Source organism: Cricetulus griseus, chromosome 3 (assembly GCF_003668045.3).
Source record: "Cricetulus griseus strain 17A/GY chromosome 3, alternate assembly CriGri-PICRH-1.0, whole genome shotgun sequence".
In the NCBI taxonomy this organism is placed as follows: Eukaryota; Metazoa; Chordata; class Mammalia; order Rodentia; family Cricetidae; genus Cricetulus; species Cricetulus griseus.
In genome coordinates, this window is record NC_048596.1 from 101,369,830 (window position 1) to 101,389,069 (window position 19,240).

The window sequence follows — 19,240 nt, forward strand, 5'->3', positions numbered from 1 at the left end:
GAGTGCATCTTCCGATCTGAACCCCCGATGCACACCGATGTCACCTTGAGCGCAGATCTGGAAAGCACTATACCCTAGTGCACGATCTGGCCTCAACTTCAGGGGTTCTTGGTCATGAGTATCTTCAGACGTGTAGGTTTGTTTTTCTTACTTTAAGCCAACTCCAAGACCTCTGGGCTGGGAATATCTGTTTATCCTCACACACCAGCCTTCCAGGGCACCTGTCTTCCATCATCCATTCATTGTGGGCAGCAAGAGGCATGGCTGCCAAGATCAACGTCAGCTGTCAGGTGCAGCGCAATTATGAGTTGTCATTTCCACCGTTTCCTCTACCAGTGAGTGGAGCTCCCCGAAGTCAATTCACACTCAGAACTAAGGGATGTCTGGCAGTCTTGCTTCCACCATGCTCCTCTTGTGAGGTCAAAGTGGAAGCTTATTTAGAGCTACAGCGGGAGGTGCATCCGTCACAGGCAGCTTTCTGCAGTCCTGACTGTGACCTCCTACTAGCTACGGCCTTGCTTCCCCAATGCTTTAGGGAATGCATGGGCGAGTGGACAGCGGCCATCTGTCCCAATGGTGTGGAGCATATCTTCAAGAACTCTATATTAGTTTACTGATGCTGCTGTAACATTTCTCATTTCAAAATCAAGGGACAAGCCCACTTACCCCGTAGATCTCTGACAACACGGGTCTCATTAGGCTAAAGTCAAGGTGTTGGTAAAACTGCCTTCCTTCCTGGGTATCCTAGGGGAGACCACACCCCCACTTTATTCCCTGTCTTCTAGAGGAGGAGGCCTCCTTCATCTTCAAAACCAGCAATGCTATATTTCTCTACGGCCAAACTTCTCTTTAACTATTCTTTCTCCTCCACCCTTCCCTGGAACTAAAACTCTGAAACTTGCTATGAGGTCAAGGGTGATCTTGAATTCTGGAGCCTCCTGCCTTCACCTCCCAAAGGGTGGATTACAAGTTTGTCTCCACACCCAGGTAGGCAATAACTTCATGTTGTAAAGCCAGCTCATTAGCAATATCATACATCATAGTTCACATGTAACCTAATTTAGTCACAGGTTTCAGAGATTAGGGTGTGGAGATCCTTGGAGGACCATTGGCTCTGTCTACCGAGATGTCAGTCAGTGTGTGTGAGAACTATAATGAGTGAATGAAATGAACACAAACATGCTTTCTTCTCAACAAACAGTCCTGATGCCAGCTCTCACTGTGGACAATTGGGCATCATTAATCTGAAGTTACCTGCTTTGAAGCCTTGTTCTCAGTTCCCTGGAAGAAGGTTGTCTACATTTTGGGGGTAAGGATATTAAGATTCTGCTATTTCGGGGTTGGAGAGATGGTTCAAAGGTTAAGAACACCAACTGCTCTTCCTGAAGACCTGGGTTCAATTTCCAGCACCCACGCGGCAGCAGCTAACAACTATCAGTAACTCCAAGATCTGATACTCTCACACAGACACATGAAGGTAAAACATCTATGTACATAAAATAAAAATAATTATTTTTTAAAAAAGATTCTGGCATTTTGTAACTTAGAAATGGCAGGAAAGCAGATTTGGATCCGCCGTGTGACTCTGGGGCCTGGCCGATCATCTCTGAGGCTGAGTTGCTCTGGTGTCCAAGAAGAGGAAATGTCACTGGGTCCAAGGAGCCTGGGCACCGCCCAAGTCACCTCGAGGATCAGGCGTGCGGGGTGCCTCCTCCAGGCCCGTGCGCCACCAGGGGGCGCGCCTGCCACACGTTGCATCTCTCCTTGGCTGTGCTGGGCTGGCCAGCTGGGCTGAGGTTTCCGGGCGGCCGCTCCAACTGGCATCCAGAGAGGCAAGTAGCTCCTGGCATTGTTAGATCAGTGACTGGGGAGCTAGACCAGACTTCCTGTCACCAGCCCTCACTCTGCATCCAGCTGCTTCGGTAGAGGCTGCCCTCGGGTGTCACAACTTCTTGAAAAGCCCAGCATACTCTGACTTCCCAAGGACCCCAGGAGTTGGGAAAAGAAAGATATTTCTGACTCCTGACGATAGATCCAAAAATCCGACATAAATATGATAGCGACCAGAGGAGTGTAGGAGCACATGCTCAAACCCCCAGCACTCTGGAGCTCTGAGCCTGGGCTAAAACTACCACATCAAGACCCTGTCATCTCAAAAGGAGAAGAAAAAAGGAGCAGGGGTGGGGGGATGGTCTTGAAATACTGGTTTTTCTGCCACTAGCTCCCAGATCCTGGAATTATAAACCAGCTTCACCATAATCAGCTCCCAAATGATAATTATAGTAATCATTGTTGTTTAACACATGTTATTGTATCAATATAGTATATTAATATATTTATTATTATTATATATTTCTTCTTATTGTTGTTATTATTTGGTTTTTCGAGACAGGGTTTCTTTGTGTGACAGACCTGACTGTCCTGGACTTGCTCTGTAGACTAGGCTGGCTTCAAACTCAGAGAGTTCTGCCTGCCTCTGCTTCCCTAGTGCTGGGATCAAAGGTGTGCACCACCACTACCCAGACTCAAATTTTTTCTTTCTTTTTTTTTTCTGAGACAAGGTTCCTCTGTGTAGCCTTGGAGCCTGTCCTGGAACTCGCTCTGTAGACCAGACTGGCTTTGAACTCACTGAGATCTGCCTGCCTCTGTCTCCCAACTGCTGGGATTAAAGGTGTGTGCCACCAAATTATTTTTTAAAACCTCAGAAGTTGGTGCTGGAAAGATGGCTCAGCTGGTAAAGACACTTGCTGCCAGGCTTGATGGCATGGGTTCAATCATCCAGATGGAATAAACACAAAAGTAAAGGTATGGGGTTCTTTGGTGATGGGGAAAGTACTTCTGTGTATGTTTATCTTATTGATTGCTTAATAAAGTTCTGTTTGGCCAACAAAACAGCAAGTTAGACAGGACTAGGAGTCAAAGAGGATTCTGGGAAATGTAGTGGAGAAGTGGTGATCCAGGCTGGAAGTGACATAGCAAGGAGACTCATATTTGAGCAAGGAGAAACAGGAAGTATCCTCTTTTCCCCTTCACATCCTCCACCGGCAGGATGTGAGCCACGGGCAAGAGAGGGTGTCAGCAAAAGGCATCCTCTATAAAGATAAGTCTTATAACATATATAAATTTATGATAATTAAGACTGAGCTAGCAGATGAGAAGTCCTAGTCATTGGCCAAGCAGCTTTGAACCTAATACAAGTCTCTCTGTGTATTAATTTGGGCTCTAACTCGGGCAGGCGGCTGGCGTAGAGCACACACGTGGCAGTAGGGCTCGGGCGGCTTTTGGCGGAAAGATTTATCATAACACTTTGGTTTTGTTTGTTTGTTTTAGTCTTAGAAGGGACATGAGTGATGGCTCAGTGGTTAAGAGGTCTTACCGCTCTTGCAGAAGACTAGGGTTCAGTTCCCAGAGCCCACATGGTGGCTCAAATCCATGTGGAATTCCAGTCCCTAGGATCCAGTGCCCTCTTCTGGTCTTTGGGGTCACTAGTCAGGCATGTACATGGTGCTCATGAACTTAGCCAGGTACTTAGAGTTTTGTTTTGTTTAGTTTTGTTTTTCTACTTAGACATTTTTAAGGTATTTTCTAAGCCCCAGATATTTACAGCTATATGAAATTCTAAATTAACTTTCTCTTTTAAAAGTATCTATTGGGCTGGAGAGATGGCTCAGCCATTAAAGGCTAGGCTCACAACCAAAAATATAAAAGTATCCATTTATTTAAGACATGGTTTCATGAAGCCCAGGCTTGCCCACAACTAGCTGCATAGCAGAGGATAGCCCTGAACTCTTGATCTCCTGCCCCAGACTTCTAAGAGCTGCTTTTCTAGGCATGGGCTACCATGCCAGGCTGAATTTCTTCTTTCTGTAATGTTGTCAACATGCCCTCTCTATCCTGAAATAAAATTCTTATATGATATAATGATGCATATTTTCAAAAAGATTGGTTAACTTCATGTAAAATCTAAACAAAAGAAAACACATTAAAATAAGTATAGCTTGGGCATAACAAAAATATTCTCTACATATTTTCAAATATTCCTGTAGGGAACAGAAGGCCTTCTTGAGAACTGTCAGGCCACACACAGAAAAATCTCAAGATTAATTGATTACATTAGTAAGAAAATATGCCCTTTTCAGATATAGTTTCTATAACAAGTAGTCAAGAAAAGCTTGTTGATGTGCACTGTTTTGGCTTCATTTGTTTATTTTGGTGTTTTGAAGGATGGTCTTGCCCTGTTGCCCAGGCTGGTCTCAAACTCATGCTTTGTAATCCCAGCACTCAAGCTGAGGCAGGATTGCCTGAGTTCTAGGCCAGCCTTAACTATAAAAAAATCTCCAAAAACAAAACAAAATACTGTTAAAATATCAGTATAATAGAAACCAAAGGCACTTGGGACTATGAAAGACATGTACAAAAACAGTAATGTCTTAAGATGTTTTTAAATATGTAAATTAATGTCTAGAGACAGCAGGTCATCAAGTTACAGCTAAGCCTCTGATTCACTGGATTCTCCTCACCAGAAACAGGGACTATTATGGTTTTCATTTGGCTGAGATGAGGGACTGCCTAGGTAGGGTGGAGACTTCAAGATCACAAAGTTCTAGAGGCATAGGGGACTAAGTATCCTGCCTCCTACCTGTTTCTGAGGTCTAACCAGCCCCCAACCCCCACACTTGCTGGTCCCTTACCCCCCTGAGCTAAGAGCTGCCCAGGCCAGGAGGCCAGCCTGGAGCTTCAGAGGCAGCAGACAGCAATTTGGTTATCTGTTATCTTTATAAGGTCTGAACTGCTGCTGGACTGACCCTGCCTTTGCTCTATAGTGCTGGGAGAACTGCCAGTCTCTCAGCAACTAATCAACATTCTAACAATTTCTTTGGAGAGAAAGGCCCTCTCCACTCTGAGACAGTCATTTCAGACTAATCCTGGTTGGTGCAGGCAGCTCCTCCCCCGACCCCAGCCTGCACCCCCACCTGCCTGAGAGTGACAAACAGCTCCATTAATGCAGTCCTTCCAGATTAACCCCAATGCTCCCGAGAACTCCGGTGACATCAGTTTTTAAATGCCATCCTTGTTCTTTATTCTCGACCCCAACAGTTTTAAACAGAGTAAAGACTGAATGGAGGTTTACGCAAGGCCTTTGTGGGCTTGGCTGCTGGAGCAGGGGACTGAGCAGAGGAGGGAAGGACAGGGATAGTGGAGAGATGGTGACCAGGGAGGGAGGAGGGAGAGGAAGATTCCAGGATAGCAGAATTGGAAGGGACCTGGGGCCTTGTCAGGATGGATGGGGAGAAAGTGTCCTTGGGTTTCAAGGTGAGGTTGATTCCTAGAAAGTGTGTTTGGGGGTGGGCAGTGAGCATGTGATTGACAGGCAAGGGACACAGGCTGGTCGGTTTAGGCTTTGGGGATTATGACTAAGGACTTGGGATCCAGCAGGCAGGGCCTATGAGCTGAAGCTTAGAGAGTGTCTCCAGCACCTGTGCTGGACAGTGGGGGTCCTGAGAGACCCTGGAGGCTCCTGGGAGACCCAGGAGACACACACCTGCCCCTAAACACTCAGAGGTAAAGACAGCTTCCTGGGTGCTGAGACTCCAGTTGGCAGGCCCCCTGATCCCATGTCACTGTGTGTCCCAGGGGTCCAGTGTTGTGAAGCAGTACTTTGTGCCATGCCTTTGGCTTCCAGGGTGCTAAAACATGGAACCTTCCATGGGACTCAAAGGCTTCCTCTTCAAACGAGTCTTATTAACTCCAAGTCTCAAGGGAGACCAGATCCACTCTCCCTGAAACCCTTAAGGCCCACTCAGACATCCCATTCAGCCACTTACCTCCTGGTACTGAGTCACTCACACAGCAGAGTCGGAGCCCAGGCTGGAGAGGGGATTGTGGACACTTGTACCTGCCAAATATAGCGACGGATGGGCTCCCCGGTGTGGGCTTTCTGGTGCTTTGAAAAGCAGTGTGGCAACTCTTTAAAAGTTAAACATGGTTGCCAGGGTGTGGTGATACATACCTGTGCTGGCACCTTCTGTGCCAGCAGCTGGAAGGCTGAGGCAGGAGACAGAGTTCAAGGACAGACTATGCTATGTAGTTAAGATTCTCTCTCCTTTAAAATAACAAATAAAACCCAAGCAGGTGTGGCAGTACATACCTGTGATCCCAACCATTGGGAAGCAGAAGCAGAAGTATTAGGAGTTCAAGACCACCCTCAGCTATACGGGAAATTTAAGGCTATACTGGACTGTATACATGAAACTCTGGCTCGGCATGTAAAGGCACTTACATATGTTTGTGCATTATATACCTAAATACTTTGTATTAAGTTAAATGTACTGGTGGCTGGAGAGATGGCTCAGCAGTTAAGAGCACTGACTGTTCCTCTAAAGGTTTCCATTCTCAGCACCCACATGGTGACTCACAACTGTCTGTAATCTCAGTTCCAGGGGATCTAGCACCATCTTCTGGCCTCCAAAGGCACAAGGCATGCTGCAGACATGCATGTGGGTAAAACATCCATACACATAAAATAATAGCAAAGAAAGATAAATAAAAATTAAAGTCAAACATGTAACACTAGGGCTGCAATCCATTGTCATGTCAGAACGTGTGCCTGCCATTTCAAACACCAAACAGATCACACAAACAAGCCCACGGGAATTACTCCAGAATCACAGTTCTGCCCCTAGACATTCCTGTGAGCACTGAAAACGCAATCTTCCCCCAAACTCACATACGAATGTGCATAGTATCTTTATTCACAGTAGCCAGAAAGTGTGAAGGGCCCAGATGCCCACCAACAGATGAATGGATAAACAAAATCTGCATATCTGTACAATGGGCTATTATCCAACCATAAACAGGGATAGAGTCCTGATTCATGCTGCAACATGACAACAGTATGCTCATTGAAAGACTGCAGAAACAAAAGGCCACACATGCATGGTTCCATTATATGAAACACTCATCAAGTCCAAAGAGACAGAGAGTGGATTAGTTGTTGCCCAGGGCAACTCGGGAAGGGATGGGACATGATTTAGGGTGAGCACTGGGGTGATAAACATTTCCTGACGTTCACTAGCAGTGATGATGACTGTCAATTTAAAGATGTTAAACCACTGGATTTTATACTTTAAAGAATTATTGCTGGACAGTGGTGATACATCTTTAATCCCAGTGCTCCAGAAACAGAGGCAGGTGGATCCCTGAGTTTGAGGCCAGCCTGGTCTACAGAGCAAGTTGTAGGTCAGCCAAGGCTACACAGAGAAACCCTGTCTCAGAAAAACAAAAACACAAGCAACAAAAGAATTGTTATTTAGTGATGGGCAATTGAATGATATTCGAATGTTCTCTACTGATCCACAGCCCTCAGTCTCTAAAGGTTGAATTTTATGATAGCCAAATTGTATTTCAATAATTAAAAGTTTTTAAAGATTTAGTTAGAGAAATTTCACCCCCTCCTCTTTCTTGCCCTCCCACTCAGTTCATCTCTTCCCATCCTACCTGCCCCATAGGGAATTAAAACTTCCTCCGCACAAGTGAGCCACATTGTTCTTAGGCTGCTTCCTGACAAAAAGGGCAGTGCATTTTATTTTTATTTATTTACTTGTTTGAGCCAGTTTCCCTGTATAGCTCAGGCTTGCCTTAAACTTGAGGTGATTCTCCTGCCTCACCTGGGATGGCAGGGAAAGTACCACCATACTTCACTGTAATGGTTTGAATGAGAACAGACCAGTCCTCAGTTGGTGGAGCTGTTTGGAAGGATTGAGAGGTGTGGCTTTGTTGCAGAGGTGTGTCACTGAGGGGTGAACTTTGAGGTTTCCAAAGTCCATACCATTCTCAGTTAGCTCTCTCTGTCTCCTACTTGTGGTTAAACATGTAAGTCTTCAGCTATGCTCCATCGCCACGCTCCCCACAAGGATAGTCAGGGACCATAATCATCTGGAACTGTAAACCTCCAATAAACTTTCTGTAAGTTGCCTTGGTCATGGTGTCTCTTCACAGCAGTAGTAACTAAGACTCCCATCTTAGACAATTTTGTAGTGGCAGCTTATTTGGCCGATAGACTTGAGACAATGGCCTTAGGGTGTGCTTTGGTAATCAGACATGACCCCTCATAAGGAAGAGGAGGGGTTCACTGGAGCTCTCTTGGGTTGTGGTCCAAGCATACTGCAGGGCAGATGCTGTGCCTTCAGGGGCAGAAGACCACAGGGGTTATTTGGCATCGTTGTGTGAGTGCTCCCCAAATAAATATCTGTTAATTCTTCATTCGGGCATTCGTGGACTTCACTTAACCTGCCTTCACATTTTTTTTAACCTTTCTTTTTTCAAGGGCTAGAAGCCAAGCCTTGTGCACGCTAAGCAAGTGCTGTACCACTCATCCACATCTCCTGTCTCAGCTGGCTTCCAATATCCAGCAATGAAATACGGACAGTTTTCAGAAAGGGATAGAATCAAGGGCAACTCAAAGGCCATTTTGTCCTCCTCACTGGCTTTTGTATGGCGTCTGATTCCATGAAGTACAACCTGACTTTTCATCTTCTGTGGAGTGCCACTAGCAGCTACTACAAAATAGAAGCTGATTGTTTTTGAAACAGTTTGACTGTATAATCCACATTATAATTACTGTAAAATGGCTGACTGTGAATGTGCGGTGTGTGTGTGTGTGTGTGTGTGTGTGTGTGTGTGTGTGTGTGTGGTGGAGGGTAGAGGTCAAAGGAGTTGTATTCACCAATTGCTCTCCACTTTATTTTCTGAGGCAAGGTCTCTCACTGAACCTGGAGCTCTGCCTGCCAAGAACTCCAGGGATTTGCTAATCTCTGCTTCCCCAGGGGTGGGACTACAGGCACATGCCATCACACATGGCTTGTTTTCTTTCTTTCTGGGACTCAGAACTGAAGCTCTCATCTGCACAGCAAACACTTTGCTGACAGAGCTGTCTCTCCAACGCCTGACTGATGTTTCAATCTTCCTACCTCCCAAGTGCTAAAATCACAGGTGTGTACCATCTCACCTAGCCCAACTATAACCTCTGTATTTCTAACTGGAATCCTCGCTGTGCATTCTTGATCCCTGGCCTAGGATGGCTACTTGGTCCTGGTTAACATGGCTACCGTAATGTCCCACCTCAAGACACCAGATATTAGAAGCCTCCATTTTGAGACATGTTGAGGGACTCTCTGCAGGTTTTATTTTTGATTTTAGTATATGTAAATGTATGTTGTATGTGGGGTCACTGCAGTGGCAAGTTGTGTAAAGGTCAGAGTACAACCTTGGATACTGGTCTTCATCTTCTACCTTTTTTGAGACGGTATCTCTCATTGTTTGTCACTGTATACAGCAGGCTGGCAGGCCTGCAAGCTTCTGGGAATTCTCCTGTCTCCATCCACTGGAAGTGTGCTGAGATTACGGGAGCACATCATTGCATCTGGGTTCACACAAGTTTAGGGATCCAAACTGAAGTCCTCACACTTGCCCAGCAGTGCTTTATCCATGGAACCATCTCGTCAGCCCACTCTAATAACAGCTTGGAAATTTGGTTGCTGGGATTAAAAACCATATTAGTGGGGCTGGAGAGATGGCTGCTCTTCCAGAGGACCCAGGTTCAATTCCCAGCACCCACATGGCAGTCCACAACTGTTCTGGCTAAATCCAGTTCCGGGGGATCTGACACTGTCACACAGGCACACATGCAGGCAAAACACCAATGCACATAAAAACAAAAATAAGTCATTAAAATAAAAAGATTTAAAAACCTATTTCTTGTTGCTTCAGGGAGGAGGCGTCTTGGTTGGCTTATAGTTTAAGAAGAGATACAGTCCATTGTGGAGGGGAGAGATGGTGGCAGGAGCATGTAATGGCTGGTTGTATCGTATCCATAGTAAGGAAGCAGGGAGTGGACAGGAAATTAGGCCAGACTCCCAAACCTCAAGGCCTGCCCTCAGTGACCCACTTCCTCTAGTTTGGCTTTACCTCCCAAAGTGTCATCGGCTGGGAACCAAGTATTCAAACACATGCACTTGAATAAGGGACATTCACATTTAAAGCACAGCATTCTGCCTCTGGTCTCCCAAAGCTCATGGCCATCTCATGATGCAAATGTATTTATTCTTCAACAGTGTTCAACAGTCCAAGATCTCTTCTGAGATTTGAAGTTGAGAACTGTGAACCTCTGTACAATAATAATGATAGTAGTAGAAGTAGCAGTAGTCACATATTTCCAACATAAAACGACAGAGTATAATTTTCATTCCAAAAAGGAGGAATGGGGTTAGCAAAGAAAGATCAGACCAAAGCAAAACCAAAACCCAGCAGGGCAAATACCAAAACCTGCAGCTCCATGATTGGTACCTGGGGCCTCTGATGGGGTCATCTAGGCTCTAAATAGCTTAGGTAGGCTGTCTCTCTAGTTCTGCTACCTGCAACACACAAAGCCTCTCTCTTGGGTTGGCAATATTCATGTCATGCCTGCAGCTTTCTTTGGTGGATGTCCCATGGTCTTGGCAGCTCCACTATCCTAAGGTCTCCATTGCAACTTAAACATCACATTTCCAGTGATGTGGAATCTCATGTCATGGATTCTTAGGACTTCCTTGCAGAGAAACTACTACACATTGTGTGGTCCCACTGGCCTTCTGGAACCTCGGCACAAACCTCCATGACCCCCTCACTCTTCTTATATTTTCCATGCCAGAAAATCTAGTACCATGTGGACAACATTGCCAAGCTCTGTTTTCAGCTCAGAATGTAGCTTTACCCCCTTGGATCAAATTTCTAGTGGTCTCTGTATGTCTTGGTGGCTGAATCTTAGGAAATACTTTCTTAGATGGCTCATTTTTTGTGGTTTGTCTGTTTTTTTAGCAGAGAGCCTCTTGATGGCTATTCTTGGTTGTCACCTTGACATACCTGGGAAGAGGGAACATCAATTGAAGAATTAATTCCATCAGATTTTCCTCTGTGTATCTCTGTGGGGAATTTCTTGATTGCTAAATTGATGGAGGACAGTCTACCCCACAGTGGGTGGTCCTACCCCTGGGCAAGAGGTCCTGTGTTGTATAAAAAAGTCAGCTGAGGGTTGGGTATAGTGGTGCTCACCTTTAATCCCAACAGTTGGGAGGCAGAAGCAGGTGGATCTCTGTGAGTTTGAGGCCAGCCTGATTTACAAAGTAGGTTCCAGAACAACAGTGAGCCTGTCTCAAAAAGGAAGAAAGAGAGAAAAAGAGGGGGTGGAAGGAAGGAAGGAAGGAAGGAAGGAAGGAAGGAAGGAAGGAAGGAAAGAGAGAGAAAGAAAGAAAGGAAGGAAGGAAGAAAGGAAGGAAGAAAGAAAGAAAGAAAGAAAGAAAGAAAGAAAGAAAGAAAGAAAGAAAGAAAGCTGGTGAGTACAAACAGGGCACAAGCCAGTAAGCAGTGTTCATCCATGGTCTTTGCTTCAGTTACTGCTTCTGTGTTCCTGCCATAAATTCCTGCCCCAACTTCCTTCAGTGATGAATTATAGCCTAGAAGTATAAGATGAAATAAACCCTTTCCACTCCAAGCAAGGAAACAAACTAAAACACCCTTCTTCAGCATTCTCAGTTCAGCATGTCTCTTTTGAAATGAATTTGCATTTTCATAAGATGCAGCTTTCAGTGGCTGAGGTCTTACCTGCCAGGGTCCAGTCTCGGCTTGGGTTCAGGTCCTGAGTCAGCACAAGGAAAACTTCTGACCACCAAGTGGATTGCACTCAAGTGGCCCCATATAGCTCAGGCCATTTTTATTTATACTTAAACAGTTTTTCTTTCCAGGGTTACATGAACAGCTTTGTTATTGGCTTCTATTTTTGACTTTAAGAAATACATCACAATTTAAAGAACACATCATGATCATCATGAAAGCCCCCATAACCCCCCTTTATGCTTCCCCAATACACCTTTCCACCCGCTGCATAACCTTATTCTAGACATAGAGTTCATCATTTTTGCAGGCTTAACTAAATATCAAGCCAGAGACATTCTGCTCTTGCAGTATTTATGTCAGCTGGCAGGTACTTGTGGTTACAAAGTTAAAAAGTAATAGACATGGGCACAATGCTTTAAGGACAACAATGTTCAAACCTAGACAATTATTTCATGTCTGCAAGATATATTTTTATACAGTTCCCTTTTCTACAAGAGGGTCCCAAGTCTCAATCTCTCTGAAAAAGGCAGACTGTGACAAAGCACTCTTTTGCCATCTCACTATACCATACTTCTTCCACCATTATAAGCTCCTGTGTATGGTAAAGATGGATCTTTCCATACCATATTTTATATTGCATTTTTCCCATTGGGTTATACTGGATCCTATCATTGGTTCTATATGCTTGGTGTCCAGGGAACTCACTCTCAACAGTTAGCACTATGTTTATTCCTGAGACTTTCCCCCTATTCTGTGTACGAGTACCTTATTCTCCTTCCCAGAAGTGTGTGACATGGTTAATGATCCAAGTGTTGCTTTCTCATACCTACCTACCTATCTCTATTGAGTCAGAAAATATCCCAGGATTAGGAGGTGTAGTTAGTATTTCCAGATAAGAGATTTGAGAAGCATTAGCTCCCTGTTGAATCTTAGGTGAAAATATTTGAAAGGGAACAGAATTTCCAGGGAAAATTACAGCTGTTGCACATGTGACTGACAAAGTAAAACTAAAACCACCCAAAGAATCACCAATATAATGAGAGAGAAAAGAGCCTGCAAGATGCATGAATTTTGCAAATTTCTACCCTGTCCCCTGGACTACTGGTCCTTGCCAAGTGAGAGTCCATTTCCACAGGTGTCTTGCCCTGAAAAAACCTGTTGGATGGGTAGTCACATGCTGATCTGAGACTAGGCTGCAGGGTTCCCAACACTTACCCTCAGGGTACCTTTTTTTTTTTGTAATCTTCCCAGGGCACAGCACTAGGTTTTCTCTTTAATTGGGGGTGACCCTTTCAACAACAACTGCTCTTGCATGTGTCTTGCCTGCAACTGTAAATGCCCTCCTTCCCCCCACTAAACTATACATTTTCATATCTTTCTGCTTCTCTTGTTCCTCCTCTCACTGTAGACCTGGATACAAGCAGTGAGCAGTAACCATGACAAAACCTGAAGACTGTTATATCTTGTCTTGAGACTTCTTCTACCAAACAAATTAGTTCTCTATTCTTTTAGTTTGACTTTATTTGGCCTCTAGAACGTGGGCAGAATGCACCCAGAGTCTTTGTTGGGATGTAATACAAATGACTTCTAGCTCACTAATCGATAGTCTTTGTTCCCCTCTGAAACCTCGTGACCTAGGCCTCTATTTTCTTCTCTTGGCATTCTTGTCCTCCAAACTCACTCCAGAATGTCCCTTTGAGCTCTGCTTACAGCTTTCTAGGGGGTCCTTTAGTCCATAGCCCCAAGTTCTCCCACACTCCTCCTGCAAACCAATTCCAATGACCTCAGAACCACCTGGTCAGGTTTATGATAGAGAAAACCCTGCTCATGATACCAATTTTCTCTACTAGTGACTTTTATCATTGCTATGACAAGCTGCTATTTAGAAATGGTTTGTTTTTACTTACAGTTTGAGAAAGGACACAGCCCATGATGGAGGGAAAAGATGGTAGCAGGGTCACCAGATGGCGAGTCACACTGAGTCTGTAGTTAGGAAGCACCGGGTGGGCAGGAAGTGGCACTGGGCTATACAATCTCAAGGCCTTCTCCAAATGACCTACTTCCTCCTAGATTTCATTTCCTAAAAGTTCTACAACCTCCAAAACAGCACCTTCAGCTGGAAAATAAGTGTTAAAACACATGGGCTATTGGGGGGGGGGGCTTTCACATTCAAACACAACACCTGTAGTCCCAGCACTTGGTAGGCTGAGATGGGAGAAACATTTGACTCCGTAGTTCAAGGGCAGCCAAACTGATGAGAGAGAGAGAGAGAGAGAGAGAGAGAGAGAGAGAGAGAGAGAGAGAGAATGATCATTGAGTCTCACCTAGGAAACACTGTAACACAGGAACTGTACACATAGGAACAGTAATGATGGGGTTTCTGATCCTTTCAGAGACCACTCTTCTCCCAGGCATCAGTGTGGGGTGTAGGTCTCTGCAGAGCTAGTTAGAATGGGTAGGGTTGTAAGGATTCTGACAGGTAGAAAGAACAGAACTATCTCAGGAAGGAATGAGTTCCCAGTTACAAGGGATTCAAGCAGAGGTTGGACAGCAGGTCGAGGGACCTACAGAGATGGCCTTTCCGAGAAGGCCGAGAGGGGAGGAGTAGGAGGTCCAGCACAAAAGTGGACAGAATCTGCACGGTTCTGTAGGCCTGCATCCCAACCCTGCTGGTCACTAATTTTGTGACCTGGGGCATCTCCCAAAGGTTTAAGGCTGTCATTGGCTAAGTGGGACAACTAATTGTGATAATTTAATGGGAAACACCTACCCTTCAGGGTCTTTAATGGCACCATTAGATGACTAAGCTTATAAAAACCAATTGGCAAGGTCCTGGGGCCAACACACTGGCAAAAATGCATCATCCACCCCGCAGAAAACCTTGTTGGGCAGCCTGGCTCTTCCTAGCCTGTCTTGATCCTCTGTTCCCCAAATATCAGAGACACCTCTCCCTCCATCAGGCTAGGTGCCCTCAACAGGTCACTGTCTCTCTAGGTTTCTTGCCTCATCTGTCAGGAAGATGGAAGCTGCCAGAGATGGGCTCTGAGACAGGCCTCTCGGTCTAAGACACAATCTAAGGGGACTGGGACACTAGTCAGCCATGCTACACTGATCAAGACACTGTATCTTTGCAAAATGAGGAGGCTGAGCTAGATGACAATAGCGCCTAGAGGCCATGAATCAAGCCAGTCAACCTCCAGAGCTGCTGTGTGGGTGCTGCTATGCAGGTTCTACAGTGCAGTTTGTTTCTTGTCCAAGGTCACACAGACAAGGAGCCAAGGCAGAGCCCATGAATGTGACCCATGCACAATACCCCTCTTGCAGCTCCATACAGACATGGCCCCTGCCGTATCTTAGAAGATATGAGCATTGCCCTGTCAAAGGCAATGTTGCCTATTTCCTTGCTGGAGGACCTTGACTGAACCCTTTCATGTCTCTGTTCCCATCCTAGAAAGCCCATTTATAGGAAACTGGGACCACGGAAGGATAAAGAACTTGTCCGGTAACTGGTGGAAGGAGTCTTGGATCCAGAACTGTCTGTTGTCCAAGGGCTTCTGTGTCCCATCCTGGGAGTTTGGCCATCACTTAGGAAGCAGAATCCTGCTGAGGCTGTGTGGAGTGGACCGAAGAGCTTTCAGCCCAGGGCCAGTGTAGACCAGGGCTAGGGGAAACGGGAGAGAAAGACCTGATACAGACTGGAATAATGTGCTTGGGTGGCAGGGGACAGCAGCATACTTGAAAACTGTTTGGTCAGTCAGGCAATGTTGGAGATACACTTAGGTGGCCAGGACAGGGGTGAGGCAGGAGGCAGGATGACTGAGAGGCTGAGGTAATCATTAATAGAGTTGAGGAAACTGGAGGGATGAATGGGCCTGAGTTTCTTCCCTGCAAGGTAGGCCAGCAGCAACCAGTATGACCAGGTCTCTGCTGCCTTCCTAGTGCAGGTGTGGAGTTCACAATAATTCAAAAATATTAGCCACCTACCCTGCTTCTTCTTGCATGACCCTGTCCCATATTCTCTGCAGCTACAGAAGAACAAGACCCCAGTGGTGTCAAGAGCTATGTTGAGATAACCACAGACTTGTGAACGTAACCCCCTGTTAAGCTTTGTACAAACATCTTGTTATCACAAATTGTACAGCTAGCTGTAAAATGTTATCACAAGTTGTAAGTTCCCACAATGCGCTGTCATCCAAGACTTAACCTCCAATTATAACAATTCCTTCTTGTTTCACCCCTACCTATCCCCCTACTTGTAACTCGTTTGCTTTAAAAAAGCACCCTACTCCTTCTGAGTAGGGTGTCACCGTGTCTGATCCTGATCTACCCATGACCCTAACTAGTTAGAAGTTTTGGGTACCCCATGGCATAAAGTTGTCTCTGCTCATCTAACTTTGGTGGCCTGGTCCTCAATATTTGCATGATTCCCAAACCCAACAGCAGGGTGCCATGCCCAGTCTACTGTTAACAGCCTGGGTCATCCATAAATCTCTTGAAGGGACCAGACCCTCACCCAGCCCCCTGCTTTGGCAGCCATGACAGGCTGCAGAAAAGATCCAGCAAGACAAAGGTCCCTGACTCAGCAACATGTACTCCCTACCTTGCCCGACTTTCTAGTCACTAAGAAGCTAGATAATCTCCATGTGGCAAGGAACTAATCAGAAGTTAGCTAGAGGCTCTAGAAAGCAGACCATAGCAACCGCATTGGGAGGGCCTCAGGACAGGTTGCCCAGGACCAGAAGTGCACCAATCCTGAGACTGTTGCTGACCCAGACACTCCCCTTGCTCTACCCGCACCGCTGCTGCTCGGGGGCGGGGGTGAAGGGGAGACAGGACCGAGTTAACTCGTAAAATTAAAGACTCTTTGCATAGGATCGGGTCTCTTGGTGATTTGGGGGTTCAGAGTTGGAGCATATGGTATTCCCCAAACAGCCTGGTTTAAGTGGGAATTACAGTTCCCATTTTACAGAGCAAGAAACCCAGGCTTGGTGTGTTCCCGGGCATTCTGTAGGCCAGGCAGAGAGAGCCCAAAATCTGGGCCCTGCAGCTTCAGTCTACATACACCCAGCGCAGATAAGTGCCTGGGACAGGATAGGGTCAGCTTTCCTTCACTGACTGGGGCCCTTTGGGCACTTACATTCCTCTTCTCCAGACAAAATCTTGGGAATGGATGTGAAGATACAGTTGGAAAGGGAGGGGTGCTCGTCTCATTGGGTCCTCCCATTCGCATCTGCCCTGCCTTGGCCCTGGCTGAGGCCCTGTACAGATGCATACACCAAGTCAGTCAACATTCTCTGCCAGCGCTTGGTAGGGCGTGCAGATCCGTCATGGCCAATGCCCCAGGATGCTCTCCTATTGCGGATAGCACTGGGGTGGAAAGGAGGGAACACTGGGGCCCGGCCACCCTCCCAGTTCCTAGCCAGCACTCCTAAGGCGGCCTCTGGGAGACTCCTCTTCTCTCATTCGCATGCGCATTCAGCAGCCTGTCCTCGCTCCCCCATACCTCCCCAAGACCACGCCTCTGCCTCCAATGGGCGGAGGCTTAGAGGCTGGGCGGGATAGACCGAAGCCCCGGGGTCCAAGCTCGAGCAGCCAAGCTTCAGCTCCAGCAACTCCCTGCTGTGTCCCAGGCTGCAGCGCAGGCGGGTCCGGCCTCCGCTCCGGTGCCCGGTGCCCGCGCTGTGCCCTGCATCCCGGCTCCAGCTGCGGCGACGCGGCAGGTAGGAGGCGCTCCGCAGAGGGAGGCGTGTACGAGCGCGTGTGTTTGTGTGTGTGTGTGTGTGTGTGTGTGTGTGTGTGTGTGTGTGTGTGTGTGTGTTTGTGTATGTGTGCAGGAGGCGTGTACGAGCGTGTGTGTGTGTGTGTGTGTGTGTGTGTGTGTGTGTGTGTGTGTGTGCGCGCGCGCGCGCAAGTGCAGCGCGGGCCAGTGCGTGCCTTAGCAGCACGCATCAGAACAGGGGTTGCACATCCCACGGTACAGGGCTGGGAGGTGAGCACTGGCCTGCAGGCCTAGGAGGCGGAGCACCCCCACCTCCCCGCCCCGAAGATACGCCTGGACTCATCCCCCACCTTCACCCGCAGCCCTGGGTGAGGGGCCTCCCTCGCCTCCACCTGGGTATTCTGATGCCCTCCCAGTACAGAGGCGCTATCACCGGGCTTGACTCTAATCTTCCTTATAAATCCCCTCTCCTGTCCCTCCTCTGCCCCCTCACACTATTTAACCTTCTAACCTTTCTATATGCCTCCATTCCATGGTTTGGAGAAGGCATGAAGCCAAATTCCCCTCATATATGGTCCTGCGCCCTTCTTGGCCATGGTCCCCAGGTTGAATGGGGGCCTTCTCCTTGGCTGCGGGTTGGGTGTGTGGTGCTGGGAGCAGGGCGGGTCTGGCAGAGATTGGCTCCCCATCCCACTCCCAGCCCTCAGGATTAGTGTATAGGAAAGGCCCTCCCAGGGGCCCCAGAGGTGTAGTAGGATGGAAGATCATTAACAGGTGCTAAATTTTCCCCTGGCAGCCTTTCCTGTGATGAGATTCAATCCCAGACCTCACACAGATGAGCCACAGCCGCAGAAGGGACTCTAAGCCTTAGAGACTAGGGTGACCCAGCCAGAATTGGCACCCAGGACCTCAAGGCACAAGCCATGATCTCTCTGTGTCAGAGGGTGGAGCACTCAGCCATTGCTGAGGGGCAGCTAAGTGTTCAGGGAGCCCGGAGATCTTCCTGGGAAGCTCTGCCTTGGCAAAGGAGGGGGTTGAGACCTTCCATGATCCTTCCTGGTCCTTGCTACAGGCTTAGTGTCCTGGGTAGAGGTGAAGAAGACCAGAGGGGTGGGATATGGTGGGCCCAGCTGCTTATGCTGCCTCAGGCTGAGTCTGAGCTGAAGTCAGGGTGGTCTGCCCTGAGAGGCTTCTCTTTCCATTGAGGGGCTGGTGGGCCAACAGATAAGCCCCTGACTTGAGTCCTGAGAATAAGCCAGAGTGGATACCAGGCAGGGGCATCCTCACCCTCGAGCTGATAGTTCAAACAATGATTGGGGAAAGTTCAGCAAGGTGAGGAAAGGGCCTTAGAATTTAAACTGTGAAACAGGCCGGAAAGAGCATGAGCAAAACACAGAGATGTGATGCTACATGCCAGTCTGGAAAAGGGGTGTGTCTGACTGGGCCATCTTTGGCTACTTTGGGGTAGAGGTTGTTGTAGAGGTTCCAGCAGGGAGAGCCCCCACTTCCTCCCTGTTCTCATTACCTCACCTGGGCTAGGTGTGGCAAGAGAGGAGGGGATCTGTTTGGAGCAGGAGTATAAGGAAGGTCCAGGGGAAGTTTCACAGGCTCCGTTACTGGGTAAGAGCAGATGCCTGCCTCTGAGATGGGGACCAGTGAGGTGGGGCTTGGGCACTGGTGGCAGGAAGCCTGTGGCTTTTGGTTGGACATCTGTTGGCTTTAAGAAGCTTATGCTGTCTCTGTGTTCGTCTATCCCACTTTCCCTGAGTGCACTTGGGATGGCTCTGAGATCCAGTTCCCCCCAAAAGAGGCCTTCCTTGGCCCCTCAGAGGGCACTAAGAGGCCACTTAGTTCCACCATCCTATTGCCTGA

At 47.3% G+C, this 19,240-nt stretch overlaps 1 protein-coding gene and 1 long non-coding RNA gene across 2 annotated transcripts in view; one reads left to right on the plus strand and one right to left on the minus strand.

Annotated features, from left to right (window-relative positions):
- Nucleotides 1-12,876: 12,876 nt before the first annotated feature.
- On the minus strand, nt 12,877-17,130 carry LOC118238562. Its single transcript, XR_004769128.1, has 2 exons — nt 16,787-17,130; nt 12,877-15,310 (listed from the first exon to the last, which is right to left on the minus strand). It is a non-coding gene; the product is annotated as an uncharacterized LOC118238562 (long non-coding RNA).
- A 66-nt stretch (nt 17,131-17,196) lies between these two features.
- Capn5 (calpain 5) overlaps nt 17,197-19,240 on the plus strand; it is a 55,540-nt gene continuing 53,496 nt past the window's right edge. Inside the window, exon 1 of the mRNA XM_027407708.1 lies at nt 17,197-17,369. The gene's annotated coding sequence lies outside the window, so the exon portion shown is untranslated. The remainder of the gene's footprint in view (nt 17,370-19,240) is intronic.